The 22643-nt window shown below is 35.8% G+C and overlaps 1 long non-coding RNA gene across 3 annotated transcripts in view; it reads left to right on the forward strand.

Moving 5' to 3' along the window:
- The window catches only part of LOC105854235, a 136022-nt gene that overhangs the window by 46261 nt on the left and 67118 nt on the right, over positions 1-22643 (forward strand). For all 3 annotated transcript variants that reach the window (XR_001145935.1, XR_001145933.1, XR_001145934.1), the window contains one exon: positions 12112-12312. This is a non-coding gene — a long non-coding RNA (uncharacterized LOC105854235). The remainder of the gene's footprint in view (positions 1-12111; positions 12313-22643) is intronic.

The raw sequence follows: 22643 nt of genomic DNA on the forward strand, positions 1-22643 counted from the left end.
AAAAAATATCATTAAGAATAGCCGAGAGAATTGAACTATGTTTGCTTTTCCCACAGGTGGCACTCTATTTTTTGATTTGGTTTGATTTTTTGGTGTTTGCAAGCATCTGTAGGTATTAAAACCTGTTTTTGAAGTTTCTGAGTCAGTAGATCCACTGTAGTGAATGTGCTAGGAGTACTCTGACTCATGTTTTTGGTACCACTGGTCAATATTTGCACTGGCAGTATACTTATTGAAGCTACTATACGGTATCAAACCTGAAGGGTTGAGGTTGTGGAGTATAGCCTAAAGCACTCCCTCTTTCTTCCCTTACCTTTGACTAGCCTATTTATGGCACTTTTGCCCCTCCCGATGGTCTTCCTTTCTTTCAGTGGTGTGTACTTCTGTACCATTTCTACTCATCCCTCCCCAGGATCCCTGATGGAGCTGTCTGCCCTACCACTGCCCTACAAGTCAACTACCAGACATTTCTTCTTGTTCAGTGATGTATGGATATATCTCTTCTGTGTAGTCTGTTGATCTCTGGTGTAGAAAGAGTCCTTCATTTTCAACCCAGACCATGGGATTGTCTCAGTATACTGTTCTCTGGTTAATTAACAGCTAACAGTTTCATCTCAACAGCAAGAAAACTTCTCTATTGCCATCTTCTTCAAGATATGTTTTATATTACTTTATGTTTGAATTTTTCTTTTAAAAAAATACAAGTACTGGGATTACAAGTGAGATGAAAGAATGCACAAACTGATGTAAAAATCAACTATTATATAAAAAATTAAAAAAATACAAGCACTTGTGCTTGTTAAGATAATTAATATTCCTATTATGTAAACAACCCCCAAACCTCAGTAGCTTACCTGACAAATACAGTAAGGTATTTGTCCTTCATGTCATAGGATATCTCGGTAGCCAGCTAGGGCCAAGCCTAAAAGTTTTACAAACTCTACTCCCCATATTCTTAAAACTGAAAAGGGTCATATGACCATACTTACAGGGACCTGGAAATGCAATCTCACTCTGTGCCTCGAGCAAGATAATACCGATTACTAAAGTTGTAACTATTATGAGGATTAAATGGGATAATTCATGTAAAGTATAGGGCCAGAGAGACAGTGGGCACCAATTTCCAATTATTCTATTTAATAGAATTTTTTGTCTACTCCTTATATGACGAAATATTGATTTAATCATCAGTCTTACGTGTTAATATTTGCTTGAGCTAGTTATTTTGTTTAATTAAAGAATTAAACACTATTTTCAATGACTTACTCTTCCAAATGAACTACAGAGTAATATTTTTTTTCTCTCAAAGTATATCTTAGTCTATTCTAGTTCTTCACAATGTACAAACCAAAGCAAAAGTCTGACTGCAACCCTTGTTGGCACTATAAGGGGTAAGAGGAGGGAAGGCAAAGAGAAAGAGTACCAATAGAAGAAGGTATTACCTAATTTTCTGACTCTCTATAAGCCAACTATTGGAAACCACAGTGAGAAGCAGCATCTCAAGTCAGTCAATTCAGGGACAACAGGGGCATGATTTTGCTCATTGGCTGTCACATTTAAAGTTTCATCCCTTAAGAGTTCAGTTCACCCACTTCACACCTGAACCATGACCTGGCTAAGGAGTAAGCATCATGCCTGGTTTTCAGACAGAAGCACTGGGTAGGACACAAGCCAAGCTAATGAAGGACAGTGAAGTTGGAGCTGGAAACCAGAGCATCTAAAGAGATTGTGTAAGAGTGTAAATTTGGGATACGTTAACAAACATCTTTATATGACCTGGTTTTCCTATTCCAGAACATAGTGCAAATGTTTGCAAAAGAGAAATATATAGCTTATTCCTAATAACCTTATATATAGCTTATATACTCTCTGATTAGTATATAACTTATATACTCTCTGATTAGTATATAACTTATATACTCTCTGATTTGCTTCCATTAGAATCAAATTAACAAATAACTGTGTATTTTAAGAGGGGTCTCAAGGAGAGGGGAGCTTATATTAATGAAGAAATGCTGATGTAACTACAAGTCCTGGTAAGGTAACCCATCTTAATTAATGAGAAAATGCAGACCATTTGGCACTTTTTTTAAAATTTTATAATAGTTTATTTTTACATATTTTTGTGCAATTTTCCATCTCAATTGCAATCCCCTTGGGTTTCCCATCACCAAATCACCCATGTGCCATCAACATAGTCCCTTCCCCCACTGTTTTTGATCCCATTTCCTACCTCACACCCACAAAATGTCTCTGGTATATAGCTGTTCATCATTATCATTATTTTTTCACCTGATCCATTATATTCCTGCTATGAGAGAAACAATCTGGTATTTTTCCTTTTCTTTCTGGCTTATTTCACTAAGCATGATCTTTTCCAGCTCCATCCATGTTGCTACAAAAAACATGTTTCTTTTTTTTTTTTTGGTTGCTGAGTAATATTCCATTTTGTATATGTACCACATCTTTTTAATCCAGTCATCCATTTTTGGGCATTTGGGCTGTTTCCATGCCTTTCCAATTGTGAATAAAGCAGCAGTAAACACATTTGGCACTGTTTTTAAAGTCAAAAGGATTTGCTAACATCTTTGGACTAGAGACCTCACTTGTTCTCTTGCAGAGGAGTCTAGGGGTTGAGGGATCAATTAATATCTTTTGGCTCTACTCAGTCACTTCTGATTTGCCTCAAGGCAACTTTTCTTCTCCTCCCATAATTATTAGTGTCCCTTAGAGCTCTGTCTTTTGTAGTAAAGTACTTTTGCTTTAAAAGGAGACTGAGAACCAGCTTGTGACTGGTATAGTCCATTCTCTTTCCTGATTCCCAAAATTCAAACTGAGCCAGAAATAATGTCATGGGCAATTTTAAGCAACCCGGGCATATATGTATATGTGTGTATGCACATAAACATACATATATATAGAGAGAGAGATGGGAGGAGTATTTGTTAATATTAAAAGCTTTGAACACATTAGGAGTCTGACAATCAATAAATATTTTGTACTCAAGAGAATAATTTGTAAACCTGGTTTTCCTTCTTGTTCAAAGAACTTTTCACAAGAACAGTATGTAGTTTCTATAGAGCCTGTGGTTCTGTGCTGTACACAGAGGGTCTAGTATGTGGAATCCATAAAAGTTCTTTTTCACAATGCTTTTCCTGGGGTGCTCTGAACCTTATGTTCATTCTTAATATAATCACAGAATTTTACATGCCCTTTGGGTGTATTTTACTCTGCTCCTCCATATCTAAATGTACTTGTATTACCATATGATACCAAATGCCCCACAAAATGCCATTGCCATTGGCTATTCATTTGTGTACATCAACATTATTTACTGTACTTAGTCCATTTTGTAGTACTCAGTGACCGGTACCAGAAAAGTTTAGCATTGTGGAGAAATTTTTCCCCTTGGCTACAGAAGAACCTCATGTATTTTCCTGAATCTTTAAGAGATGGAAATGCTACAACAGCTGCTGAATATATGAAAATAACTAGGAACAAAATATACATCAAATTTAGTAAAATACTGAGAAAGTTTTCAGCAGAAGCACTTCTTTTGACTTGAACATTCTGTAGGACTCAGTGATATGTTGGCTGTCACGTGGCATTTTTGAACAGGAATGAAAAAATGTATGTATATTGCATGTGAATTCATATTTTAAACAAAGGCCATAAGATTTCAAACTGTAGATTTTACTGCTAGACTCATGTTAATGATTAACACTACATGCTGAATTACATAAATATAATGAGAATAAAACAGAAGCTTGTACTGTAGTTCCATTTTTAATCAGACATAAATAAAACTTTAGACTTCACAAAAAAGAAGTCAATACTTACAAAGTGTACACTTTCAATGCTCAAGAAAGTTTCACTGATTAGAAGGTTAATGCTTACTGATATATACAATGTTTTTGAGTGAGTATTGAAGAAAAGAAAATGTCTTCTTCTGGCATGGATCTTTATCCTTCAACATTCCTAGCTGTCATAGCCACATTTCTTCAGTAAAATGTTCTATTACCCACAAGACTCTGGGCAGTCCCACCCAAAAGTACTAATGTTGCTGTTTTACCATAAAAGTCTACCCTGAGAGTATCATTAAAAAAAAAACCAAAAAACAAATGGGCTGCGTTAGAACAAATAGCAGCTTCTCTCCTGGATTGAAGAAAACATGCACTTAACACTGTGCTTGCTGGAATTTCAGTCCTCCTAGAAAACAGTGATTGCTCAAAGTGCAGAAAGCTTCTCCCCGGTATTCACAGACTTCGTTAATCTTCGCTTTTACATTTTTTCCCTCCAAGGCATTACAATGCATAAAATCTTAAATCTAAAACTCTCTTTTAAATTGAGGAGAAATATATAAACATTTATTTATTTGGTTCATGATTCAGAGATTTATTTATAAGATTTGATTTTGGGACACCCAACTCTTGCATTTAAACTGCCGAAGTGAGTCATGTTTGTGGGAGGTAATTACCACCAGAAAGAACAATTCGCTTATAAGCTTCTCTTTAAAATGTCCACTCACAATCTACAATTACTGTAAATAACAGGCTCTCAAGACTGTTGCTCTGTTTTATGACTATGTATTTATTATGAATGCATTAGGCTATACCCAAACACACTTTTGTAACAGAGGAGTTCTTGGAGGAAAAATGACTTCCTTTATTAAAGTATCAATATAGATTTCTGAGGATATAGAATTAAAAAGATATAATTTCAATGTTTCTTTCCATTGTAGGGAACAAAGCCCACATTACAGCTGACCCAAAAGAGAAATAATAGATATCAATTGGTGGAAAATGAATATATATAACTGTGCATCATTAAAGATCAGACCCAACCCACTGAAATTCTATCTGTTACTTCTCTGGTTAACGCCACACTGCCTCTTTAAACAGATTGTCCTCCAGGAAGGTTTTCTGATTCTCCAATTGAACTCATGCCCATATAACTAGTAGCAGAGGAAGTCCTACTTGTAGGGCATGATGTTTCTTAGAGCATCGTGCAGTTAAAATATCTATGACTCCTTCCTCATCACCAGTGCCTAAGATTACATAGATGTCTAGAAAGTTGGTGGGAGAACTAATGGGAGAGAATTTGGTCTGGAATCAGCTAAATGGAGAACTGCTGCGGCGAGGGCTAGGAAAAGAATCAGAAAGGAAAGGCTGAAATTTCTTTAGACCAATTCTGGCTTGATGGTTTTAGCCTCTATAAACTTAACACGCATTTTGATTTGAGCTTGCTCACCAAATCAACTGTGATCCAAGGCTCCCAAATCTCCTCTAAATCTCCCTTAACTCCTGAGCTAAACAATACCCTTCTTTGAAGGGCTTGAGACTTACGGAAATATGCCTTCTTAGTTGCCTGTGGCTCGGTGACCTCGGACCTGTTCACATTCATTCATTCATTATTTGTTTACTATCATTTATTCAGTAACCATTTACTGAGCACCTCTCTGTGTCAGTTACTATGCTGGGTGCTGGGATATATCTGTGAACATAACCCAGTTACTGCCTTTGAGGGTCACACTACCTGAAAAGACATGAAAAGTGGCAATTTCAAAACTATATAATAAATGCTACACAGCAGCAAGGGGGTGCCATGGGAACACACAGAAAGGCATTATACCTTAACCCGGGGAGTAGAAAGCACCTTCCATGCATGTACATGTTGAATTAAAACCTGAATGGAAAGTAGAAGATAGGCAAGAGTCTTAAAGGTGAGTGAACTTGAAAAGATGAAATACTCTGCAGGAGGAACAGGCCAAAGCTTGTGAAAAGCAAGATCTATTTCAGAGAAATGTGATGAGTTCACAAAGGATGGTCTGGGAAGTAGAGTAAGAATAGAATAAGAATAGGAGTGACTCAGAGTACATACCAGAATGTGGACTTTGTCTATCACATTAAAGTGTTTGAATATAATTGGTGTGTGTTTCCATTAGAACAACCATCTACCAGATTATTTATATGCTTGTATCTCAACATCCCAGACAAGTTAGTAAACTCTCAAATATTTGGTTAGCCCCCCCCCACCTTTCCACAGTTGACCTAGGCAGTCACTGAGAGTATACTCGTTGAATCCTATGACTTGTAGCACTGGCAATTTTGCCCCAATTCTTCAGTCACATGCTCTATTTCTCAATCTTTTATCATCCAACCAGGCTCATATATAGCCACAATGCTCCATTTTTACATTTTTTTTTGTATTGAATGTGCCCTTTAACTCAAGATTAAGATGAAATCAAATTGGATAAGTTTACCTTACACTTAACTATTACTTAAGTAACTCCTATATGCAAAGACATGTTCTGGTGATGGTTAAAAATGACTTACCTTCCACTGTATGGAGTTGATATTTTAGAGAAAAAAGACAAATAGCTTTGTGTAGTGATCATTGTTATGTAGAAAATTGCTATAACAATTGTTACATGGCAAACTAAATCAAGTAGAAGATGCTGGAGGGTGATATTTTACTATAGAAGTATGTCACACAGAATAGAACAGATATATGTTACTATATTGTAAACATATTAGCAATGTTTGGAGAGACCTACATTAGTTTTTCAGGATTAAAAAATTAAGAGAATTCACACAAAAACTCTTAATTCAAAAGGAACCCTACACTCCTGTGTTTCTTGCAGCACTATAATAGGCAAGATATGGAAATAACTCAAATAGATCTGTCCAAGAAGATGTGATGTATACGCAATTGAATGCTACTCAGCTATCAAAAAAAGATAAAATCATGACATTTGTGGCAACACAGATGGAGCTGGAAGTGATTATGTTAAGCAAAATTAGTGAGAAGAAAGGTAAATACTGGATTATTTCACTTATGTGTAGAATATAGAGAAAGTAAGCAAAGGTTCAGGAAATACACAGACTTGCAAAGTGACCATAGAGATGAGCCATACAAGAGAAGAAGGGAGAGGAAACAGTTCCAAATGGAAGGGAAGCACACAAGGGACTGTGGTGGTGGGTCATGAGTGCTATGGTGGAGGGAGACCTACAGAGACTACACCTGAAGAGAGAAATCATATACTATACAAAAATGGTCAATAATGTAAGAAACAAAGTTTTTTAAAAAAGAATAAAATAGAAAGAAAAAGACATTGAGGTCAAAAAAAGCTTTATATGATCTGAGTTAACTCCAGAAATAACTTTTGATAAAAAAAAAATCATGATTTTAAACATCTTAGCAAAGTAGATCAGAAGGGAATTTCTACCTAATATTCAAAACCAACAGTAATAAAAATCATTAATAGGACTTTGAAGCATTAAGATTAGGAAGAAGCTAGAACTATTTCAAGTTACCACTTCTATTCAACAATTATTTGAGGTTCTAAACAATTTAATAACAACTTAAGAGGTACATGAATTAGAAAGAAGGGCATGAGGCATACTTTATACATATAAAGTCTAAGAGAATATTATTAATCTAATGAATCAAGATGAGATTCTAAAAGTTATTTGAAAATTCATCCTGATATTCGAGTGCAAGCTCAGTATAATTAGCAGCAGTGATAAGAAGCATTAGAAAAGCAATTAAAAACATACTTTTGCAGTGACAACAAAATATATAGTTTACCTAAAGAAAAATCCCAAAAGATATATGAGATAAAAAAAATTATTAAAGCAACAGAAATGTCAAATAGAGTGAAAAGGTCCAGGTCAATACCACATTTTTGGATGCTAAGTTTCACTATAATAAAGATAGAAATTCTCTCCAACTAACTTATAAATTCAGTTTAAAATCCAGTTCCACTTTAAATATAATCACAGTTTTATATTGAATTTAACAAATGTCCTTAATATTCATATTACTATGAAATTCTTAAAGAAGACCAATATGGGAAAGAGATCAACCCTTTTTATAAAATTATAGTGATTAAAATAACCCAATTTTGGCACAGAGATAGACATGGTTTCCAGTGGAGTAGAATACAGAGCTCAGTTCTATGGACAAAAATTTAAATTTTGTTAGGAGTTGCATAACTGCACAGAGAGGCAACAAAATGGTGGCAGAAAAATTAGTTATCCACTTGGAAAGGATAAAATTTAATCCTTACTTTATTCACCAGATTGGATTAAAAATACAAATATTTAGAACAGCAATTTAGGCATTTAGAAGACAGCATGAAAAAACTTAAGAATTGAATGGAGAGAGTTCTATAATGTACAAAAGTAATTAAGGAAAGAATGAATTTAACTCCTTGATAATGTTATAAACCTTTCCAAAAAAGATATTATCATTGAAGTGAAGATAAAACTGAGTGCCCTGTGGCACTCAGTGCAGGGAGGAGGCGGGGAGTGGAGAAGATACAGATTTGAAGCCCTTAGTCAGAAGCTAGTGTGTGGAAACCTAGTTAGTTATAAAAACTGTAAACAGAGGATTTAATTCTCAGCAGTGCCTGGTCAAAATCAATTTTCTGAAATCAGGAATACTTTCAATAACACAGCATAAAAAGTTACTAAATATGTACTACACTTCCCCCCACCCCCTTTTTGTAAGTATGTACATAAAGTAATAGAATGTAGAGGTATGCAGGCATAACCTGGAAGCAGTACTATATAAAGAATATGTTGTTAGGTGAAATTGTATGTTTTATTCATTTCAATAACCAAAATAAAAAGCTGTGACCAACCATTATGGAAAATATAATGAAATACATTTCCATTTTCACTCTATATAACTATTTCCAGAAAAATATAACAATTGTTACAATTAAGTAAATCAGTGGGTATAAGAAACAGAAAAGTGGCTGCTGTGGGAATTATGAAAAATAAGAAATTATTAATGAGAGATGATCAGGAAAAGATTTTAGCTAAGTTATATGTGAGTGGTGAATTTCAATTCAGAGACATAGCAAATGGTATTCTAAATGAAGTGAATTCTTTATGACATTTTAATAATTTCTACCCCGTATCTACTTACTCATATACTCTTTTGACATATATACCTTTCACTTATTTTCTGATTTAATGTCTAAAAACCTTTTCTGCTAGTGTTTTGTGGACATAGGTTTAGTGACAAATTTGGTGAGCATAAGGAAAAGAATTTCCCAGAATGGATTTGGGTAGGAGTTCAAACTGAGAAAAAAGAGATAATTCTGTAATACAATCCAGGTCTTATTGCATTAATTATGTAGAAACAAAGCAAACCTTCTCCCCTGCTCTTCAATTATAGTATAATTAGTAAACTGGAGTCAGAAAGTTCTATTTTTAAGCCCTAAGCTGGAGTCATCTTCCTTCACTTGTGAGACACAATCATATTCAGAAGCCAAGATCAAGAAGAGCTTCTCCCAAGGGGCAGTGTAGTCTAAATGTCATTACTCTAGATCATGGGTGTATGAGAGCAAGAAACAGAGACTGGACTAAGACTTAGCCCAACCATGCTCTACACAGGGTAAGGGGTGCATGAAGATAGGGCCTGGCACTGTGTGTCTTCTGTCACCCCTTCCTCAGCTGGGTGACTTCTACTTGTAGACTCTCATGGGTATGGTGGCTCATGGCAGAGTTCAAAAGACCATGGCTTTTTTAACTTAGCCTTGAATGAGCTTAACATAAACCCAGCTGACGTTGGCTAGGAGAAGACAGCATCAGATTTTGAGCATCAGTTCATGGTATTTGAGAAACAAGGCTGTAGGTAGGTGGAAACAACGAATAGTTAGTGAGCCACAGGAGAAAGACCTGTGTGCCATCACTCCTGGAGATAGTAAATGAGTCATGAATTCTGACAGTGACTTCCTTCTTGTCAGCATTGACGCTATAGGCCGTGCTGAAGAGCAGTGATGCTCATGTCGTCTGACCAGTACCCCATTAACTTCACATATCAGTTCAAGTGACTGGGCTTCTGCTTTGTGCTTATGACTAATCTCTTGCTTTTCGCTCACTCCTGACTTGATTTTCCACAATGCTCTAAGTTAGTGGCCGAACTCTGGGTTTCTGAGGCATGCTCCCTCCAACCAGGGTATCTCATGCTGGTTTTTCACAGGGCAGGGATTACTGTACATTATCCCGGTTCAGGTCTGCATCCTTGCCAGGTAGTAAGCCCTGTGGTCAGGAGTTTCATTTTTGCCATTTAATGCAATTTCTTCCTTAAAACTATCCTCCAATGGCCCTCCCTGGTGGTGCAGCAGGTTAAAGCACTGCACTAAGAAGCTTAAGCCACTTCCGCATGAGTTCGATCCCCGCCTGCCCCGGAGGTGACCCCATGGCGTGGCAGACCTCTCCTGACCCGCCCGCTGCTCTCCTCAGCAGTGTACTTCGTCGATCTGCTGCCTGTTCTGTTCCCTGCTCTGTCTCTGGTGAAGCCTCTTGCCACCCCTGAGCCTCTGGCCTGTACCCCACGTCTGTATGCACAAATAAATAAATCTTAAAAAAATATATCCTCCAAAATAGTTCTAAGTATCCATTTTACAGGTAAACAAGCAGAGAATCACAGGGTCTACCTCAAGGAATGACCCATGGGTGATCATCTTCACTCCAGAGTGAAGATTCCGCTACCATGAAATGTGCTTTCTTTGCCATTCTTCAGAACTTAGAATAGTAGCTACAGGATTGTTCTGAGGATTAATTTAAATCCTCAATAGGAAAGTGCCTGTAAATTTTCTTATTTCACCCTATTCTAACTTTTGTTTAGTCCTGGCTTTGCTGACAGACCTTGGGCTTGACTCACCTCTAATAAAGCATGAGGATACATGAGAGGTTGAATAAATGTTAGATGGATGAATTAGTGTGTAGTCAGTACACAAATGCACATTTCATTTGGGGTTTGGGAAAATCTGAATAACAACCTTTCCCTCATACTGGACTCTTGTCTGCCTACATTTGGGGTTTCTAATCTGAGAGCCCGGCTTGTTCTTTGGCTGGATTTCACTTGCAGGGTTGAATGCTCACTGCTGTCGAGTCTGAGGCTCTTTTAGCTTGCTTCTACCTTTTCTTTTAAAGACACCATCCTGTCCCTCCCTGGTGGTGCAGCCGGTTAAAGCACAGCACTAAGAAGCTTAAGCCACTTCCGCATGAGTTCGATTCCCGCCTGCCCCCCGGAGGTGACCCCATGGCGTGGCAGACCTCTCCTGACCCGCCCGCTGCTCTCCTCAGCAGTGTACTTCGTCGATCTGCTGCCTGTTCTGTTCCCTGCTCTGTCTCTGGTGAAGCCTCTTGCCACCCCTGAGCCTCTGGCCTGTACCCCACGTCTGTATGCACAAATAAATAAATCTTAAAAAAAAAAAAAAAAGACACCATCCTGACATTCTGTACTAAGAAGGCTGACCAGAATGTATTAGCTCAGAGTATTCCTCAAGGGAGAAGTCTAAGACATAGTCTTGTGTGGACATAATCAGCATGGCTGTGGTGTGTTAGAGCTGAATTGAGTACAGTCACCTGCTGACTCAGCCCTCTTTCCAAATAATTAAGTCATCTACTGAGCTGTGGAATTTGAAGTAAAAGTAAAAACACTTTGGATAGAGGTATAAGTAAGAATTCTATAGATGGATTTTCTCCTAGCCAGCAATTCCATTAAGGAAATTAATTTTAGTGTTTTGGAAGCATGAAGATTTTAGTTCAGTCATGGACACTTCCAGTCATTACTCAGTCCTCTGTCAGCAGATTTAAAGGAAGCTTGGAGAGGAAAAACACAGGGCCCTGGGCCATCTCTAAGACCAAGGCATATCAGCAGCTGTGTCAGGAAGAAGACACCTGAATCCTGCTCCAACTCTGCTGCGTGTTTATTTGGGGTCACAAGGAATGATACCTGGTAATCAAGAAAAAAGCCATCTGTAGATTTTGGTCAGTCTCCAAGATTAAGAATCTTGAGAAGGGATAAAGTCCACAGGAAAAAGTCCTTAGAATAAGGAAGGATGTAGTGACCAAGCACTTCCTTGCTTCTAAAGCCCTTGTGTTCTACCACTGGGATCACTTAGTGAAGGCCTGGTGACTCAGCTATTTGCTGAGCTCTATGATCAGCTCTATTTCTAGTTAGGGAGAATGTAGGAGCCTTTAGGTGTTAGTTTTGGAGTTCCACAAATCAAGTCAGCCTGGCTCTGGAGCTCTCTCTGACTTTTCCCACTTGAACCAGTAAGGATTGGTATGTTATACTTTTTTTCAGGCCACATCTGTAACTCACAGCTCCAGAACTGCATCATCTTGCTGCATTATCTTATTCCTGCATTCCTAAGCTCCTCTCTGAATTTCTGGACTGGAACCTTACCTTGCTAACACAGAATTTGCAGCAATTAGAAAACTCTGTTCCTTCTGAAGTCTCAAGTAGAAGTCTTCTAGGACAGATTGCTGTAACCCACCGGGTCAGGTAAGTTTGGCACCATAACCCCACCACAGCTTTTCTTCCAGACCTGGCATTTGAATGTACCTCAAGCATGAAAGAGTAAAGTTGGCTGGATTAACTCATCCATGCCCACATTTCTATATGCAAGTGGAATCCTGGGCCATGGGTAGAAACTGCTGTAGCAGCAGGATATGAGAAGGTCTAAGGATATAATTAAGCATGAAAGAAATCACTTCTATTTCTGAACTAAAATCTACCAACCATTTCAAGAAGCCTGACTTCTTATACTGCATGTGTTCATTCACACCAACCCATCTTGGCACTAGCACCATATGCTTTCACTTCAAAGAGCTAACCAATTAAGGACCTTAAACTGCTGCAAAGCAATAAAACTTGCCATAAGCAATATCTATACCGAAGATCATTTGCAAGATTGAGATTGTGTTATTTCATCTCAGGCATTCTAAATTAAACCCTGGAGAAACATTTTACTGCTAATAAATAATCACTTATTATAATATGCATTATTGCTAATAATACACTGCATCAATATCTAGCCATGTTATTGTAATTGGAAAATAAGACCTGAGAATACTACTCTGTGTCCCAGTATTGAGGAAAAACAAATGTTAATTTTCATGTATCATGTTTGGTTTAAATGATATACTCTAGAATATAGACATTTATCTTTAATACAATGAATTCATTTGTTATTCATCTACATTTGATTTTTACCAAATTTCTCTCAAATTATTTTGTATGATAGGTCACAGAAGAACAAAATAGTCCATGATAAACAATGCATTGACATTCACCAAAGATAGTGTTGATATTTTTACATTTAAAAAAAGAAACTTCATAAAAATCTTTAAAATTTGTATCTTGAAAAGTTTTAAGAATTTTAACCCTGTTGGGCTACATTTCAGAACATGTTGCTTTTCTTTTTCTTTTTTTTTTTTAACAACTATAATCAATTCTTCAGGTGGGAAGTCACAGCCTCTAACTGACTTCCAAGGTTTGATTTGAGTTTTTATTTCAAAGGATTAGTGACAAAAGTAACTATTATTTCCCTGTGGTTTTTTTTTTTTAAAGATTTATTTATTTGTACAGAACTGGGGTACAGGCCAGAGCTGCGGAGGGTGAGAGGATTCACCAGTGACAGAGTGGGGAGCAGAACAGGCAGATCAACTAAGTACACTGCTGAGGGGAGCAGCGGGAGGGTCAGGAGAGGTCTGCCACGCCATGTGGTCACCTCCAGGGCAGGCGGGATTCGAACTCATGCGGAAGTGGCTTTAGCTTCTCAGTGCTGTGCTTTAACCCGCTGCGCCACCAGGGAGGGCCCCCTGTGGTTATTGTAAAGCTAAATTTGAAAAGGCACTTATTCCAAGAAAAACTTGGATTGTATAAGACTCATGAAATCATTGACTTTATAAAACTATAGTCACTCCAAGCTTTTGGTTCACATTTTATGACCATCCACCCATAAAGTCATATAACTGAGTGGGAATTAGTAGTGATTGAATTGGCCATAAATAATCAATAAAAGAAAGCAATTTAATAAAATGACTTTAAATCCAAGTTTGTCTGATGTTAGTCTGGTGAGATTCATCGTGACTGAGACAAATTTCTACTAACTAAACTTTCTAAAAGAAATACTAAAACAACTGTGTTCTGGAGCATTAATAAATGGAAATTTATTTTCAAATTTTGGATTTTCTTTTAAAATACGCCAGAGAAGATGAAATATTAAGAAAAGCCCAACATTTGTATCAACTTTCCCTGTAAAGCATTTAATGAATATTAAGCTGTGTAGGACAATGTCTACGGAGTAGGCAGAGCAATGGAAACACAGTGGCATTATTGACATTCATGGTGCTTGGGAAACCGGAGTTGGACTTCAGAGTATGTCAAAAGGAAAGGGGCCCCTGGTAAACACACATGCTTTAGGGATCCCATGGAAGCTATACCAAGCCTTCTAAAGAATATAACTTTACTTTCTCAATTTTTTGACCAGACTGAACTCATTTGATTCCATTCAATATGCCTCTCAAAAGCTAATGGAAAATAACACCATTTGGGGGGGAAATAATATTCATAACCATACATTTTTAAAACCACATGTCTTATCAAGTAAAATACAAGGCAGAGTCATTCGTGATTCAGATATTAATTGGATATATACTTAAAAGTAATGGATATTACTATAGTAGAAAGCATTGAAGATATTTCGGACAATTTTACCAAAGTGCTAAGTCTAAACAAAAGATTAAATGAAAACTGAAAAATGCAATAATGTAAGTTAAACTTCAAGTAAATATACTTTATAGTTAATTACATACAATTTAAAAGGGATTTAGGAAACAAGAATAACCAAATTGATAAAATTAACCTAAACAACAGTGTACCTAGTAGTGATAGAATATACTTTTTAATGATGATATTTGCCAATTTTTAGTAAAATTGATCATTGTCTAGGCCATAAAACAATTCTCAACAAATTTTAAATGATTGAAATAATCTTTTCTTACATAGTGTTTTCAACCATTAATAAGATAAAAATATCACTAAAAATCTTCACTATTTGGAATTTTAACGATTAATTTTAAAATAAATATTGGGTCAAAAACATTCCAGTGGAGTTCAATGGTATTTTTGCACTAAATGGTAACAAAAATATGGCATATAAATATATGTCAAATGTTACTAATGGTATATTTATGGAAAAATTTACAATCATCAAATCTATATATTAAAAAAGAAGAAAGTTTAAAAGACAGTGACTTTACTATCTCAAAAAAATAGGTCAATAAAATTAAAGGAATAGGTCAGGAAATTAAGAATGCACATGGAAAGAGATAATAAAATAAGAACAGAAATTAACAAATAGATATTATATAAAAACTCAACAAAACTCAAAATTTAGGAAGTTACAAATTTTGATAAATGCAGAACTACCTGAGAACAAAATTTATGACAACTGACAGAAAAAGGAAAATGGAAAATTTGAACACCAATTTAAAATTTAAATCTGTGCATAAATACCTGTTCAATAACAAAGTTCTAGGTACGGAAGGTTTCATTTGTGAACATTTTCAAACCTCAAGACAAATATAGCACCATTCTTATGACTCTTCTCAAGAATAGGAAAAAAGAATACTTCACAATTCATCTTTATAAGGTCATCATGAGGTTGATATCAAATCCTGGTCAGAACTGTACAAGAAAGGAGAGTTATAGGTGGTTTTCTTTTATGAAGATATATATGATCCAAAACAAATACAATGTTTGAAACTTTAGAAAGAAATTTATCAGTTTGTATTATGAACTCAAGAAAGTAGGCAACTTCTTCTCATCTAGCAATTTTCATGTATGATACTTGGTCTTCAGGAAAAAAAAATCAGAAAAGATATAATAAAGATTAATACATTTAATACACACAAAATTAAATGTTTGAAGTGAGAACGATGACTAATATGGTGTGACCATCACTTTGACACTTTCAACAAACATCTATTGAGTGTTTAATTATGTGCCAAGCACTATTGAGAAAACAATGAACCAACAGACAAAAAGTTATTCCCTTGTTAAATTTACATTCTAAGAATATATAATGATGTAAGAAAATGGCCAGTAAAAACAGAAATCTTTCATAATCTCAATTATGGCAAGAAAGAAAACCATAAACAGTGTCATTTTTGCATGGAAAATGCATAGTATTTTCCTGTCTATACTTTGGTATTTTCCCATCGATCATAAGCGTGAGCTATTTTATCAAGTAGAAAAACATGCCAAAATACATGTATATAGTAAAAAATAGATGTATATTATAAACACACACACACACACACACTCACAGGAGGATTAGATGAAATAAAGTATAACAAGTGCTATGTAGTAGACTTTTAAATATCTATCAATTGTTCTTTTCCTTGCAATCGAAACATTGGCTTTGTCCTTTGATGTTCTCCCTCTTTGCCATGAATAGTTTGGTTTGTTACCTCACATTTTTGCATTTCTTTATAGTAAGTATATGTTAACTTTTAATCAAAATTGCTATTATTAAATTAGTTATAGAGAACTGTGTTGCTTTAAATCGTTCACACCTATAGGTGAGAGATCTTGAGGCAGAATTGCTTGCCAGAACCCCTCGAAACATTCCATTAAAAGAGTTACTGTCTTTACCAAGGAACGTGATAAATGCTGTGTTTCTGTGGTTACTACTCTTTTTTCATTAAAGCTAACAATCCCCAATTTTAACCCCCTAAATAAAAGCAAGGGGGGGTTTACGTCTAGTGGGATAAGTATAACATTGATATTTTCTTTTATTTTTACATATGGTACTATTGTTTTATCGTGTAATTAATACTATACCAGATTTATACATAAACTTCAACTTTCAAGCATTCCTCAAGCACCCATAAAATCGCATGGTTTTGGCGGGGATGTGCCTAAAACAAGCCATCTATGGAGGTCTTTTCTAAATTTACATGACTGTAATAACCTGCCCATTACTGGCACACACAGTAGATGAACTAGATCCTCTCTCTTCCAGACTTACAGTTCCCGGAGACTTTGTGCATGGTGAGCCCTAAGTGACATAGGTAATGCGCAGCCAGGGAATGTGTGACTTCAATCAACTTTCCTTACTTTTGTTTTATTGTTACTTGTTGCCTGGTCATTTTAAATTTAAACTGATAGGCACTTTGGGAAGCCACCTGCATCACTTGTTTTCAAACCACTTAGGGGTCTGGTACAGGTACAGAGAACATTGGTAATGGTGGTAGAACAGAATGAAACAAACAATCCAGCACTGGTACAGCACAGAGGCTATGAAAAGTGCAGGCTGAGATTGAGAATGTTGATTTTGAAGTGTGTCTTAGATTATTCAGGCTGCTATAACAAAATGCAGTTCTGGAAACTAGAAGTCCTAAAATCCATGGCCTGGTTCTTGTGAGAGCCCTCTTCAGTTTGCCCATGACTCACTTTGCACTATGTCCTCACATGATGCAAGGGGCTTCAGAGCTCTCTGGAGTCTCTTTTAGAAGGGCACAGATCCCATTCTTCAGCTAGTTACTTCCCACAGGTCCTTCTTCCTTATACCATTGAGTTGGAAGTTAAAACTTCAGCATATATGTATTTGGGGAGGACACAGTAAAGCAAAGAGAATCCTAAACACTTAAGTTGGGTGTAGAAAGAGTTATAAGTAAGTTTTATTGCATGCTTACAATGTGTAAAGTAGTGTGTGGAGTGTTTTGCATGCTCTGACTTGCCTGATCCACAAAAATCTATATGCTGTGGATGCTATCATTATTTCTAATTTACATAGGGGGAAATTGAGAGGGTGAAATATCACCCTTAGCTAATAAAGAGCAGAACCAGCACTTTAAAGCTGTGGGGTGGTTCTCAGGTCAGCTATTTGTGGGGAAACATTTTCAGGCATGAGTTAGACACACAAAAGAGCATGCTCCCCCTTTCCAAGATCCTTTTTCTGCCCCTTTATTCTTCCAGATGGCCCAAAGCCTGCTTACTTAACTCCTTTCCCTACTTTTCTTAACTTACTGGAAGTTGTGAGAAAAATAATTTTTTATTTTCAACAGACTTTGCCTCCCTGTTTTAGAAATCACTCTGAACCACAGGATAACGTTACAAGGCATGAATATTTGAGAAACATCTGCCCCTCTCTCCCTTTCTCTCTCTCTTTCTCTTCCTCTCCCTTCCCTGCCTCTTGCTTCTGTCTTTCCTCTTATCCTTAACTCCCTCCCTCATTTCTTTACCCTATTTCTCTTTGTCATTCCCTCCCTTTCCTTCTTTCTCTCTCTCTTTCCTACTCTTCCTCAAATAATAATTTTAGAAAAAAATATATGAAAGTTGGATGTCATATTTGCAAATCAACATTCAAATGATCTTTGAAGTCTGCTAACAGCCCTGTACATTTTCAATTACTATGAAGTATAAATAGCTGGTGCTTTTCCTTTTTCTATTTGAACAGACCAGCACAATCCACCTTATAGTTATATAGTGCTCCGTGATTTAACATTTTAATATTTTAAAAGGAGAAATTTAGGTTTAGTAACTTTGGGGTATTTTCATGTTTATATGTACAAGTCGACCTAGGCCAACCCAAGGTGTGGAGAGTAACAGATGGACAGTATGAAGCATGGACTGAGCAGTATAGGTACATTCCACTCAACAAGTAAACCCTTTGCTGGGTCAGTTCTTTGCCTCCTACTTCTGCTTTGTCTTCCCTGGGTATGAGCATAATTGATGTTTCTGAGTTTGAAGTGGCTTAGTTGCACTTATGAACATTCACTTAACACTCTGCAAAAGTGAACTGCACATTGAGAGCATGATGGAAGAAAAGATCATGCAACCAGAAATGGCTTACAAATATCACAAAACACACAGGAGATACTTTACAGCACTGGATATTTAGAAAATGTCTAAACTTTAGAAGTATGCTGCATATCATCTATTTTCTTCTCTTAATCATCAGGTACTAGTCACTTAAAAGACTGTTATTTTGTACACTTTTAAATTTGCTTTGAGAAGGATCTAAATTTAAAATGTCTGCTCCCACCCCCCCCCAAAAAAAAGAAAGAACATGGCATGACACTGAGACAAGAGAACAAGGTATGATTTTTCACATACATCCAGCTAATACATCTTGGAGATGGAGTCACATGGGAGTAAAATCTTACAGTAAGTTTTTGTCAGGAAATTCAAGGAATAGGTAGTTTTAAAGCATTAATCATTAAAAATCAAAGCAAAAATGTAATGAGATATTTCATGAAGGATTTGTATCTTGCTATGTGGTGATCAAGACAATTTCATAAGTTTGGTGTCTTGTTAACATATTAATCTTATCAGTTTTCTATAGAAAAGTATATGACATTGAAGGAGACATTACAACAATTCTGAAAAATTCTCTCTCTGAACAATGTCTTTTCCTCTTTCTGTTATTTCCCTCTGGAATTCAAATCAGACATATGTTAAACCTTCCCACTTTACTCCCCTTACCACATAACCTCCCTTTCACATTTGCCATCATCTTCTCTACTGATTTTGTAATTGCTTTGCGTTACAATCTATTCACTGTTTTCCCCTCATCAATTGTGCTTGATCTACTATAAAGACAGCTCATTGAGTTTCCAATTTCAATTATTATATTTACTTTAAACATATTGAGTTATTTTGTGTCTGATATTTGAAGTATTTGGGCTTTTGCTTGTTTTGTGTTGTTTCTGGTGAAGTTTATCCACGATATCTTCTTTCCTTGAGTGCTTTGAGGAATTTGCATAATTTTTTTGAAAAGTTAGCTGTGTAGGTATCCTATGAGGCTTAATTTGAAGCTGAGTTCCTCCAGAAAGGGTATTTGCCCTTGCTTCTCAGAGTAACCAATCCTAGACCATTTTAAATTAAAATTTCAGCCTGAGTTTTTCTATACCCAGTAGAATGAACTAAAATTGCTATCTTGTGCTGACAAATTCTCAAGGGGTTGGAATATTTTTTTTCCACACCTCCAGTTCAAAGTAGAGACAACGCTTCTTTCTGTTACTTTCTCACTTATCCTTACCTTAGGACTAGCCTAACATATCCCAGATAAATATGGGTTTTTTTATTGAATTCTCCTTTGGGTGGGCCTTACACTTAATCTTCTGTCTAAACCTATGGAGTTATCAAAAACAGAAATCTAGCATCTACAGAGTTTGGTGACACAATTTCAGGGCTTAAGTGGGACTTGGTGTTAAACTACCACTAGGATGCCTGTTTTTACTTTCTAGGACCCTGTACATTCTTTAATTTGCTGCCAGCTCAGTAATGCCCATAACTTAATGGGTGTTTTTTCAACATTTAATCTAGTGTTTTAGTTTTTGGTCAGGAGGTTTATTCAGGCTATTTTAGCAACCATACTTCTGGAAACAGAAGCTCAAAAGCCTACTCTGTAGAGGTTGATTATTCTCTGCTAGGTGCTAAGCTCTTTTCATGGTGCTAATTTAATCATCACATAGTTCTGTGAGCTATATACAAGTTACTATTATAAGAAATTATTCTTTCTTAACTAGCATTAGAACTTAAATAGGCAGGTGACTGAGACTTATTTGAGGGAATGTTTGAGTGGTAGAAAACCTCTGTGATATTAAAATTACATCTTCATGTTTTAAATCAGTCCAAACATTCTTCACTGTTTCCATTGTTGGAGCAGTGGGAAGCTTGGAATGGGTTTTATAATGCAATCATTCTTCCAAATGCATAACATGGCACCAATCCGAGACCTGTAATCATCTCCAAAATGAGGAGAATGAATCTAAACTCTCTGTAACAGCCTGGTCTGTGAGAAAATGATTTCTTCATTTGTAGCAATGGATGAAGACCATTAAAGTTATAGTTCAAGTTTGTTCTCTACCTCTCTTTCTTTCCCTCCTGCTTTATTTTCTACTTTTCTCCATAATATATCATATTTTTTATAAAAGTCACTGAGCTGGAAATTTCATTTAACAGTCAATAACATTCATAAGACAAAGCCTTACATCCCAACAGTTATTGTCTAGAATTAGAATTTTCTTTTACCTGTTTCTAAACAGGTATTCCATAATTTTAAATTCTAGAAGACACTGCGATTAGGAGAAATATAAAAATTATCTTCAAATGGGAAATGCTCAAGATATAATGTTAATAGTATTCTTTTAAGTAAACCCTATCAAAAAATGGATGGAAGAACTAAAAAGACACTTCTCCGGAGAAGTGCAGATGGCCAACAGCATATGAAAAAATGTCCAATGTAACTTGTAATAAGAGAGATGCAAATTAAAACCACATTGAGATACCACTTCACACCAATGAGAATGGCACATCTTTAAACAATTAACAACAACAAATGTTGGCGAGGATGTGGAGAAAAAGAAACTCTCCTGCTCTGCTGGTGGGAATGCAAACTAATACAACCACTATGGAAAACTGTTTGGAGGATTCTTAAACTGCTAAAAATGGAACTTCCATATGACCCAGCAATCCCACTCCTAAGTATCTACCCAAAAGACACAAAAATACTGATTCAAAAAGGCACCTGCACCCCCTTGTTTATTGCTGCTTTATTTACAATAGGAAAGACATGGAATCAACCCAAATGCCCCAAACTAGATAACTGGATTAAAAAGATGTGGTACATATATACAATGGAATATTACTCAGCAATCAGAAAAGATAAAACCCATGCCTTTTGCAGCAATATAGATGGAGTTGGAAGGGATCATACTTAATAAAATAAACCAGAAAGAAAAGAAAAATACCAGATGGTTTCACTCATAGCAGGAGCATAAAGGACCAGGAGGAATAATAATAATTATAATAGTAATGAACAACTATTTACTAGAAACATTTTATGGGGGTAGAGTGGGGAATGGGATCAAAAATGGGGGGAAGGAAGTGCATTGGACTATGGTGATGGCACACTGGTGATTTGGTGATGGGAAGCCCACAGGGATTACAAATGACATAGAAAAAGGAACAAAATAATGTAAAAATAAACTTATTTAAAAAACAGTATTTAAAAAACTTTTTCTTTTTTATTTTCTGGATACTTGTGAATTCATTATCAACACATTGTTAATAACCTATTTTTTTCATCTCCTCTCTCACCACATTGCTACCTCACCCCCTAAAATAACCACTATCCTGAATTTTGGGCCTTTCCTTCCATTGATATTTTTAGTTTAGTTTCATTAATACATTTGTATGTTTGAACAATATATTGTTTATTTTAATCTATTGAACTTTATAAGAACTATGCAGAGCTTTCTACAATTTGTTGTTCATTCAGCAGTGTTATAAAGATTATTCAACTTACTGTGTGTAGCATGTATTTTCACTACAGTATAATTCTGTTGGTTGGAAATGCTAATTTATATATGTCCTCTTGATGAGACATTTAATATTGCTTCAAGTTACTTTTTTGTTATTTTGAACAGTAGTGCTATGTATAATCTTATGTATGTCTCTGAACATATATATATAAAAGATTTTATATATATATATATATATAAGATTTTTGGGAGTTCTTAATGTAGAGTAGAATCATTAAACTGTGAGATGTGTAAATATCAACTGTTTGCAAGTGGCTTCATCCATTTCTAATCTAAACTTCAGTGTGTAAGAGATTGCCTTCATCTGCATCATTTTCAATTTTTTATATTGTTAGACATAATTATTTTTGTCAATTGAATGGGTAAAATGATTCTTTGTGTTCTGATTTGTGTTTCTCTGATTCTTGAAAGTTGAACATTGCTCATATGTTTACCAGTCAAATATATTTGTTTATGAAATGCCTGGTCATGTCTTTTGCTCTATTTCTGTTTGTC

Source organism: Condylura cristata, unplaced genomic scaffold, assembly GCF_000260355.1.
Source record: "Condylura cristata isolate star-nosed mole 26May11 unplaced genomic scaffold, ConCri1.0 scaffold00030, whole genome shotgun sequence".
NCBI lineage: Eukaryota > Metazoa > Chordata > Mammalia > Eulipotyphla > Talpidae > Condylura > Condylura cristata.